Raw genomic sequence first — 11,282 nt, 5'->3', positions numbered from 1 at the left:
AAGTGAGGGTGCTCACCCACAAACACACGTGCACACACAAACCCTGGTATACAAACCACTGTTCTGGGTGCTGCCTTTTTTTTTCGGGTGATAATTTGACGTATTAGCTATTGGGGATGAAAGATAAGCAAGGCTTAATGTATGCTAATATTATGGTCTGCAGCTTGTAACAAAATAAAGCAAGGTCATCAGGAAAAGGCGCACTTGTAATTAATAGATGAATTCATTACAAAAACAATGACTCAGTTCAGAAACAGCCATTAACGTGATAAGGCATTTGAAATGAAAATAGAAACGTTAATGTTAATGTGTTGACAATGAGTGCTAGGCTACTATATTCAACCTTGAGATGCTTTTAATGCATCTGCCGGCCTCTTTTCCGCCACCGCTGTATCATTCCTCATTATTCTCTGACACACTGGCTCGCTGCCTCTTTCCCTCCCTCCCTCTATTCTAGCATTCCTCTCTCCTTCTCTCCCTCCCTCCCTCTATCCTAGCTTTTCCTCTATCCCTCTCTGCCTCGCTCGCTGGCCTTTACCTGCTTGCTTGTCTCAGGGGAAATTACCACAGCTCAGAAACGCTGTCCTACTGCACTGCAACGCTCTGCTCTGCCTCCCTCCGCCCATACAGCGCACACATATGGACACACGCAAATATACACACATACACACATATACTGTAGAGATGCACTCACACACAATCGTGCATACCCCCCACCACCACGCACGCACACACAGCAGCTGCATAACCCTTCCTCACCCTAGCATTGCCCCTTTACCAGCCTGTTTCTTCTTGCTATTGTGCCTCCCCCATAATATATTATGTACAGCAGAGAGGCACAGCAGTATATGGAGGATTAGAGACATCTTGTTGCCAAGGTCTGCAATGCATTTGTGTGCAGGAAATGGTCTAACAGTAATTTCTGTATCTGTGTGCCATTATGAACAACATGTGTAACAGTAACTGCATCCATGTTTCTACGTGCATGCATGTGTGCTTTTGTGTATGGGAGTGTGTGTGTGTGTGAGTGTGTGTACTCTTCCTAATGGCTTTTATGTGTTGAGCCATCTTTGTTCAGGGTAATTTACTCTTTAGTCTTAATGAAAGTTAACAAAAAGGATCCCTCCTCTTCTGGACTACCATGCCTTCAGCTACTTGCAGTCTCTCTTATCTCTCATTGCAATGCTGCAGACCTTGGAGATGAGCAATGAGCAACTCAGCAGGGTTTTACTACTCTATGCACTATTATTCAATGGATAGGCACTTCAATCACTTTGCTAATCAGAGTAAGGAAAAACTCACAATGAATGTTTCAGCTCAACCACACAGCTTCTACTTGCAAATTTTGCCTTGAAGTAGCGGGACCGGGAGAGTCGCTGCGCAACATTTGTCTTTTATGTGCAGTTAGGAGAAGGTTTGATTTGGCTCCTTCCTCTGTCAGAATTATCATCATGACGGTCCTTTTGCATATGTCAAGTCATGCCTTTGGAAATGTCACTTTGAGCGAAGCAGCAGTAGCTCGCTGTCTGCATTTTGATTACTCACATGCATAAAGTCCAGACTGTGGAGGAGGATTGTGTATTCATAATCAATACCAAAATACTGACACCCCCGAATCATCAGTCACTCCGCATCACACAGCAAACTATAAATGTCTTCTTCTAGAATGCAGCGTCCGGGGAATGAGGCTTTAAAATCACGATCTGCTTCTGGGCTCAGTTCTGTCATGAAATGTTTGGCTACCCCTCAGATCATGTTTGTTTGTTTAATTCCACAAGATTAAATGTTAAGATGGTGCATGTGGAGTGGGGCTTTGTATTATGGAGTAAGGCAAAAAATAGATTTTGTAAAAATGTATTTGATGATCCTATGAATCTAGTGGAATATATTTTGACTTCTGAAGCAAAAGATATAGGCTGTTGGGATTCTTTTAATGTAATTTGTCTGGAGATGTGTCTGCCTTTTATGAATGTGCATGGTTATTAATGTTTCTGGATGGAGATACTATCTCTCATGGGAAACATGTTTAAATGATGAAATGCAGCCACAGAGCACATGCATATATATGCACATGTAGCCTTAGTGTGTGTGTATTTGTGATGTGAGTGTAAAGTGTGTGTGTGTGCATGGTATGCATAAGACTCTGTGGTTTGGTGTATGCACATGCATTCTTGTGTGAATTTGTGCATGCGTGCGTGTGTGTCTGGCAGACTCCAACGGCAGGCTTGAAATTAAAACCTTATGCGGAACGCGGCTCATGATTGGGCTGGAATTAAAACAAAAGGCAGAGGAGCGCACTGAAAAAATTGGAGAGAAAGGAGAGGAGAAAAAGAGAATGGGCGAAAGCAGCAGAAGGAGGAGAAGTGTATTGTCTGAGAGGGGAAGGAGTGAGCGATTGCCTCCGCTGCAGTCCTACAGCTCGTGTCTGGGCTGTTTCTTATCAGAATGTCAGGCGGACCTTTCCCATTGGCTCGCTTCTGTCAGCAGTCTGCTTAAATGTGAAAGCAATTAGGGAAATTGGTGGAGTCAAAGAAACATCTCAGAGACACCTAAAAGAATAGCAGTGATGAGATGGAGAGTGGATGAGCACAGTGAAGGATGTGCGCACACTCGTACATGTAAATATGTGTGCATGACACACACACACACACACACACACACTCTCCTTGTCTTTTTTCTTTTCACCCACATTAGCGCACACATACCTAAGTAGTTCTCGCCTTTGATGGCTAAGATCATGTCAAACCACTATCGTTAATTCAAGTCTCAGTTGTCCTTTGTGGTGCATAGATTTCCATCTCACTATAACTCATGTGAGTTTACAGGAAGGTGATTTAAGCTAAAAGTAATGTAGGTACTGAGAATGTAATCAATCACTGAACTGATGCCTCAAGTAGGCGCATTCAATTAACTCCGAGACTAAATGTTTACCAGGAACACAATTTATTTAGGTGGCATGAATGAACAGCAAATTCCTGCATACAGTTTAATAGTCTGTGAACTACATAGTGAACTACATATCCCTTTAGGCGTTTTTCTGAAGGCATTCCCCCTCTGCTCTCACCTCTCTTAACCCTGAGTATGGAACATCTGCTTTCTCCATTCAGTTGGCGCTTGCTGTTTTAATAGCTCTGGGCATCTTGCCTTGAAAAGGAGGAAAAAAAAACTTTTGGCCGGGGCCCCTGGCTTTCTCATTAGCAGTCTCTCCCAGTGATGTATAGGAGCCCAGAGCTTTGCTGAGAGAGTTCTCACTGGTCAGCCTTTCCCTTTGTGGACCGCAGCCTTGACCTGTTCCCACCGCACACTGTGTGTGTCTGTGTGTGTTTGTCTGCGCATGGAGCGGTCATTTCCATGAGAAAGGAGTGCAGAGAATGGACAGGGGCCGCATTTTCTTTCTCTGAGGCGGCTGCAGACGCGGCTCAGGGGCACAAGGGCGACCTCATCCATCATGTTGTGAATAGCCCGGAATTATCGGCCCATGTTTCTGGACATCATGTGATCAAGAGATTCTTGACAAAGGTCATATTGGGTAGAGGAACTTGGTGTTGGCCCTTTAAGATGCATTCAAATCTGCTAAATAAAGTTCCAAATTGTTTTTATTACTTGTATCTATTTCTGTACTCTTTCGCATAATTTCATCATGTGTCACATGAGGGCATGGTATTATGTTTCTATATTAGAGAATATGAATATGAATATGACAGTATCACAAGGAGCCAGTGTGGAAAATAACTAAGTATATTCACATAAGCACCGTACTTATTTACATTTTTGAGGTACTTCTTTACATGAGAATTTCAGGGGGTTTTTTGTATTACAAATAGTTACATTTTGCTCCACTTAAACCAGCTAGAAAGGCTGCAAAGCTGCATTGATTGACTTTTGGCCACCTGAGGGCAACACAACAAGCTGTGAACACAACAGTCACATATTACCACCTTATGAAGTTGAAATGGCAGATGTGCAAAAGTAGAATCAATTTGGAGTCATGCCATCTGACCAATGTAAATCCCATATAGCAAACCTAAAAAAAAAAAAATCTGTAAAACCAAAACAACGCGCTAAAAGACGCTAAAAAGGGAAGCTGCAAAGTTGGGTGATTATTCTCTGTGCGTTCATCATTAATTGTTATTACAAAAAATACTGATGAGAAGACCTTTAAATCAAGGACCTAAATACTTCTTCCACCGCTGCCAGGAGAAAAAAGCGTGTTTGCAACATTAAAGTGACCATATATTTACTTGGTATTTATGTCTGACAATTCTCAGTCATCCAGGTGATTATCCATGGAGGGTTGAATTGAGGGCAACTGGACTTGGCTGAAGATAATTGAAGACGTTTCCTCTCTTCACTTCTAACTGACTGTTGGGGAGTCCCAGGTATAAACCTCAGTGGGGTCGTTATCAAGGTCATTGATACCACTTGGTTCGTTAGTGCTCCTTGCCTTCTGTACAGTCTTTAAGAGTCGTGGTATTTAATTATGCTCTATCTATTGCTTCTAACTACAATATTGCGACTGAATTTCATATATGGTTTACACTTGGCCCTTCTCACAACAGCATCCTCTCAAAATCTATAACAGCGTCACAGGCTGCATGCTTCAGCGACTGCCTTGGAAATATGAGCTGCCAGCCTGTCCGTCCTCTGTGGCAGCTTGGGTGTTTGGTGAACGGGGGAGGGCGGTCCGGAGGGCGGCGGGCGGAGTTAGCGTCTGGTGTTTTGGTTGGTCGGGAGTGACGTGTCTGGAGCCACTTCCTGGTCTGCCTGCTCTCTGGAGGAGGAGAGGGAGACTGCAGTGTTGTTAGTTTGAACAAAATGGCTGCGAGACCACTGTCAACGAGAGCTCACTGAACGCCTACCATGACTGTCCGCTCCGCTGTCTGGATCCACACAGAATGTATTCTCCCGGAGTCGTTTCTCACTTTGCATTCGCGGTAGCCAGCCCGTCGCTAGTCGTCCAGCTGGCGACCTAAACAACAACAACAACAACAACAAAAACAACAAAACCATTTCTTTTGCACTTTAAAACAAGTTGGCCGGCGATTTTTGACGAAAACTGCCTGATTTCTCTGGCTTGCTAAACCTCGCAACGGTCGACGACTTACAACGTCAACCAGCTAACGTTAGCTAACACAATTTAGCTGCTTTTACAAGTCATTTTTTTATTCGTATTCGTTTTTTTGTTTTTGCTGTTAGTTGTGCTTCATTCCCCCTCCCCGCCCCTCGCTATATCGTGACGTTTTAACAAACTATTTTTTTGGCGAGTGTAATTTCACGGCATGTTTTTTTAAATGTTTTTGCTCAAAGCATAAATTACCGTATTTGCTGTGTGTTTATCTGGCTGAGTAGCCGTTGTTTACCTCGGTATCTTGTCACCAAGCTGCTTCAGCGGCAGTCGGCTTATCTGCCAAGTCTGACTTCAATTGCGACTGAATCTCTGCTCCATCTCTTAACGGGTAACTTTAGAAAAGACATCGGAGAATGCTTTTTTTCTGCATATTTTTTTCTGCCATGCACCGACTCTTCACTGAAAGCTGCCAAAGCTGTGGTTAACGCAAGGTAAGTTTTAAAATTGAACAGATTTTCTCCTGATTAATTGGTGCCTGTCAATGCTGAATAGTGTGAACGGATCAAAATCGCAGCGGCAAGAGAAAAGTGGATAGAAGATAGCTGTAATGTCAAATAAATGCGCAGAATAATTAACTATATAGCGACATTATTTTTCAGAGCATGTCATGTATATTCGGTAAATCTCAACCAGCTCACTTACTTAACTACAATGGTAATACCCCAGTAAGCAATGTCAAGTTTGGGTGTCACAGCATTATAACACCCACTAGCAATCATCATCTATGCTTACTTAATGTGCCACAATTTAGCTATTCACATTTTTTTTTCTACCAAAAAAAATGGGATTTTTATGTTGATGTGAGACACATCACCCCCCCAAGTGAGCACCCAAATACCCAAAGGGTTTTGTTCAATGGGGATCCCCGGCAAAATGATAATGTGATGTTGGAGCGACAAGACAATCCTATAGGAACGACTGATTCCAGGTTTCACTCTTCTCAGTTTAATCTTAACATAAATTATAATGAGCAATACAGATCTGGTTTACATCATATTCTGTAAAAATGTATGTTCTGATGTGCTGCTTTCCGACATAAATAACGGGGTCGATGACTAGATTTAGTATGTGTTTATTTGAAGGCGCTTGCCATGAAAATGTTGGGAACTTTTGTGTTATATCACAGCTCTTTTATGATTGGCTGAGTGGGACTGGAACACACTCCGCACATGTGAGTGTGTAATGTGATGATTTCTTTGACTCACTGAGAGAATTGCCTTGCCTTTTGAAATCTTTGTTATGAGAAGGTAATAGGTTTGTTTCGATCGCACACTGCTACCTATAGGTTGTCGGGGTTGGCTGCTATATTATGACAGCAGGACTTCATATTTGATGTTTAAATATTTTGATTTGTGCCTGCACATCGCAGCTGCGGAGTTTTCTCATTGTGACGGAGGCGTCACATTGAAAACCCATTTTCACTCCCCTTGAGTGTTTGGTTCGTTCTGTAGCTGTATCACATAATGTATCTTTGCGCGCTGTTGTACATTCCACTACACTAATTCCAAGTACATTATTAAACATAGCCGTCCTGTCTCTCTTCCTCCTTTCCTCCTCCACCCCCCCCCCCCGGCTCGGCGAGAAAGCCGGGGATTCTGATTGAACTGTCGCCTTCCATTGCATCCCCCCTTCCTGCATCCTGTCCCCAGGCACTGGAGTATAGCTTTTAATGTCCTTGTGTCTTAATTGAAGTACATAATTTCCCGTTCAATTTCAAACCCTCCCTTCTATCCCCCCCCCCCACCTCCGACATCTCTGTCACCACCGTCTTATCTCTATCGTCACACACCAGTGAGATGATGAAATGAAAAAATGCGTGCGAGCAGCAGTGGCACACTTACACGTGTACACTCGCAGTGGGAGCGTGGAGACTGTTTTGAGCGTTTATTTGCGTGTATGCCTTCGCTCCTGTTGTGAGTATGACTGTGCCGTGTCTTGGAATGCTTGTGTGTTGCCGCAAATGTTGTGTGTTTGTGTCTGGATCTGCCAGTGAATACACACGTGGAATGCCATGGGAGTGTGTGACCATTTATGTCAAGCTCAAGGCCCTGGCAGTTGGTTAATGCCCTGCAGTTGTTAATCAGGTCATGAGGTGCCTCCTGCATGCCCTAGACACCCAGCTGATGAACAGACACACACACACAGAGCCCTGTTCTCACCCAGGGTCAAGGGTCCTCCCTTCTATATACATGCCCAGTTTCTAAAAGGCTGATGAGTACGCAGTAAGGGGGTGGCTGTGAAAAGATGTTGCAGGGGCCCTCTGGTGTGTACGTAAAACTTGTGAATAGGAGAGAAGAAAGACCTAAAGCCTGGTAAGAGGAGGAGGGAGTCTGGTGTTTTTTTAAGTCCCTCACAGTCGGACGTACCCTTTCCAGACACAACAGCTTTACCATAGATACCCCTACAGCCACAGCAGGTGTCTCATCTGGAGGGCACTGGGGCAAATTCAGGGTGTGTGGGGGTGTTAGGTCACCTGCATTGGGATACCCTGAAGGTATTTCATGTTGCAATTAAGATGTCAGCCCGGCTTCTCTTTCTTGAATGTTCTTACAAATGTTTGTAGTCTACGGTACGGCTGGTTGATACGGTCAAATACCTTGATATGGATATTGAGACAGTATTGTAGGGATCACTATCGGTGCTTTCACAAAATGTTTACACAATGAGATTTTTGATAAATAATCATCAGTAATGTGGATATAATGACTACGCGGGTAAAATCATGCCATATCACGATTACAGTATCCAAAATGTGAGACGATATCTAGTCTGCTGAGTAGTATAAAAGGCTAGCCTTTGTTATTTTGGGCAAAGTAATGTGTAAATTATCCACCGGGAGAACATGGATAACCTTGATAGTCTATGGTGAACATGGATAGTCAATCAATCTACGCCAACATCTGTAAATCTACACGCAGACTTCGCTGTTGAAACATTTCAAAGTATAAATTAGCTCTATCCTGAGGCGTATAATTTGTTCTTTCCCAGTGCAAAAGCACCCAAAACGAGAAATTCAGTCTCTCACTGGGGCCCAGACTCAATGAATTATATTACTACTTTTGCTATTTTGGCAGCACACAAGCAGGAAACCCATAACCCATGTTGGCTCTGGATCTAACCAGGCTGTAGGCTGTTGGATTCTAGACATTGTTTTGATTAGAGTGTATTGTAACAAAGCCATGAGGACAAACCTTGGCAGTAACTCCATCTGCAGTCCCTTATCACTGAAGGGGCAGAATCATTTGTTTAAAAGGAAACCCAAGGCTTGCTTTGCCTTGTCTGACCCTTTACAGACAAAACATGCGCACCAACCTCGTCCTCAGGTTGCTGTCATCTGCCTCGTTTCCTCTACAGTACCAACCGGAATGGACTGGCTTTACTCTATGTCACTGCATCCCCCCCATGCACGGTTTTAGCTCTTATATTCTGCATTTTTATTTCCATGTGGTAGTTAGCCGGTTTGCCTAAGAGTCTGCAAATTCAAATAAACAAAAAGTTCTTTCAGTCCCATGTCAGACATTTTGTGTTGGCCCCGGTAAATCCCACTTAGTCGTGCTTTGGAAAAGTGGCTTGTGTTGTCTATCCCTTTTCCCAGTCATTGACCTTAGCCCAGGCCTGACCGTGGTAGTCACTGAGCCTGTGATTATGAGGCTTTTCAAACAACTGGCACAGTCCTGATAGATAACGCGCTTAACACCACCACAGGGTGCTGCTCCAGTAGGGGGGCGTTGACAGTAAAATCAGCTGGATTCAATGGGAGACTGCCAAAAGCCATTACCCTCTTCCTCTGCTCTATGGATGGCTATTTTCAAGTCGAAGGGGGTTGAATAAAGACTTACCAGGCAGTTGTGTTTGGTGTGGCCATTGTACTAAATGAGGAGTGTTTGTATATGTGTGTGTGTGTGTGTGTGAGCCAGTGAGAGGGGGGTGTATTTTGACTGTGTTGTTCGCAGTAATAACAGCAGGTAGTCAGGAAGCCAAAAATAGTTGCCATATCTGTAGTTGAACGGGCATCACCCTGAAAGTAAACATAATCAATCTGTCGTTAACAAAGTGCCCAGTAAGACTTCATTCATGAGTTTTCAGGGAGTGGTTTAAGATGGTTTTTTGGCATTTCTCTCTTGAGAAATATTCCCCAGGAAAAACCCGGGGTTGCCATTGATGTCAATGGCTCAACACGGTTTACTCAACCGTGCATCTATACCTGTCTTCACTAGGGTTCCCCACAAGTCTCAGACTGTTTAGCTGTGGTATGAGAGAATGATTTCATGTTAAGATAGTCATAATCTTATATTCTAGACTCTCTGATTGCAGTGACACTTGGATGAGATGAGTTTATAAGTTGTTACATTAACTTTTCATAAGGTGAAATAATAAATATTTCCCTAGCGTTGGGTCTGAACTGCTGTAGCGATGGTAAGCTACCAGGTATTTGTTGTGACCAGCAGTCTTGCATAAAAAGACAGAACTGGGTTGAGCTTGTGTTCATTATTATGTCATACTCTTGGCTTTTGCGTGATAGAAGTATAGGAGGCTTAAAACAGATGAGTCCTGCGGGTGTTTGTGTGTGGGGGGGATTTGGGGGTCTGTTTAAGCAGCGTGTGTGCCAATGGAGGGGGCAGGGGCTTAGGGGGCCCACCAGGGGTAAGCCAGGTCAGAAACTGAAGCAGTGGGATGGGGGGAAGGGAAGCTGAAACCTGGCGAGCTGCTGCCTGTGAGTCTTGGCAGGGGTCCAGGGGAATGTTCAATGTGCTGAGATTTGGTAGGGGCCTCCTTCCCTCTCTCTGCTCCATGTCGGTTAATTGGAGAGACATGGAGAGAAGGAGAGGGACATCACATGGAGGCTGACAGAGAATATGCAGGACATCCAATCTACAATGTTCCCTTTTACTTACTCATTATGTAACAGGACTAAGGCCCTACACCACTTCCAAAGCCCTCAGTTAAGGCTATGTAAATAGCACTCGCATGTGCTGCAGCTAATGCTAGTAAGCTCTAGTCATTTGTTTGCTGTAAGGACTGTTATATCGCCTTCATATCAACTTGAACACAGTCAATGAAACTCAAGTGATTACTGTGTATTTTGATTGTTAGAATACATTTTGAAAGATGTTTGACTAACCAAACTGCAGGAAATTATCAACAGAACAATTCTTGTGTCAATGTTTGAGTTGCAACCTGGTTAAGTTAAAAAAATATATCATTTATTGTAGGAAGATAATATTATGTCAAATTGTACCTTCTTTAATAAGGTTTTGATGCTGACATTTCTATATTTTTTTGTAGTATTCTTAGTATTTTAAGAACGCCGCTATGAGCTAAATGTATAAATGCATTTCTGGTGGCTACAGCTGTTATTGTGAGCCTTGATCTCACAGTGACAGTTTTCATGCTAGGTACAGCAATTGGTATTTCTACATTTCCTCCATCATCCCTACAGCGTTATAGGAAGGGCTGTCACTTTCTCTCTCTCTTTCTTTCTTTTCTCTTCTTCCTTTCTGGCTTGCATCAGAGCAAGCTTTGTGTAAGCACAGCATTTATTTTCTGTCTCTCTTTCAGGGTCTATGTTATTGCTTACACTGTTGACAGCCGGCGAATAGCTTACTGACATTTGTTGTGTCAAAGTAACCTTGAGGGGGAGTATAGCCCAGCCCATTATCTCGTTTGTCTTAGCCTGCATCATGTGTGTTTTGGTGTGTGTCCTTTGATTTAGTTTGCTTCTGCTGATTTTGACAGTTTGATGGTGGCAGTAAAGGCAAGCTGCGTAGCCTGTGAAACACCAGTAAAGGACCATTCTCAGACTCAGCTTATGTCTAAGTCCTCCTAATCTCCCAAACATAAATTAACAGATGCACAAAAGACAGCAGTTGCACTCTGCCAGTTTCCTGAACTCAGGAAGGGGTTCACCTTGAGGGTTCACTATGGGGTTCACTGCACCATACTGCTGTAATAACAAATAACAATAAATAACAGATTTGCACCATCCAGAAATAAAAAGAATCACAGGGCAGCAACACGGTGCATTCAGTGCTCTGAGCTGAGGTGGGAGCAGTCTTTGCTGGTGGATGGTACAAACCTCCAGAAGTCCCGAACCTGTATTTCACATGGTGGACACGGGCAACACGTCTATCCGTCCTTCGGTGCGCTGTGGCCG

The 11,282-nt window shown here is 43.5% G+C and overlaps 1 protein-coding gene and 1 long non-coding RNA gene across 4 annotated transcripts in view; one reads left to right on the top strand and one right to left on the bottom strand.

Moving 5' to 3' along the window:
- Positions 1 to 2,936: 2,936 nt before the first annotated feature.
- Positions 2,937 to 5,446, bottom strand: LOC137174641 (uncharacterized). The gene is made up of 3 exons (XR_010925430.1): positions 5,361 to 5,446; positions 4,860 to 4,969; positions 2,937 to 4,771 (listed from the first exon to the last, which is right to left on the bottom strand). It is a non-coding gene; the product is annotated as an uncharacterized lncRNA (long non-coding RNA).
- The window catches only part of tnrc6c2 (trinucleotide repeat containing adaptor 6C2), a 55,180-nt gene continuing 48,694 nt past the window's right edge, over positions 4,797 to 11,282 (top strand). For all 3 annotated transcript variants that reach the window (XM_067579995.1, XM_067579989.1, XM_067579982.1), the window contains exon 1: positions 4,797 to 5,559. The gene's annotated coding sequence lies outside the window, so the exon portion shown is untranslated. The remainder of the gene's footprint in view (positions 5,560 to 11,282) is intronic.

The sequence above is a fragment of the Thunnus thynnus genome, chromosome 3, assembly GCF_963924715.1.
Source record: "Thunnus thynnus chromosome 3, fThuThy2.1, whole genome shotgun sequence".
Lineage (NCBI taxonomy): Eukaryota > Metazoa > Chordata > Actinopteri > Scombriformes > Scombridae > Thunnus > Thunnus thynnus.
The sequence above is the reverse complement of the archived record's forward strand: the minus strand, read 5'-3'. Positions and strand labels throughout refer to the sequence as shown.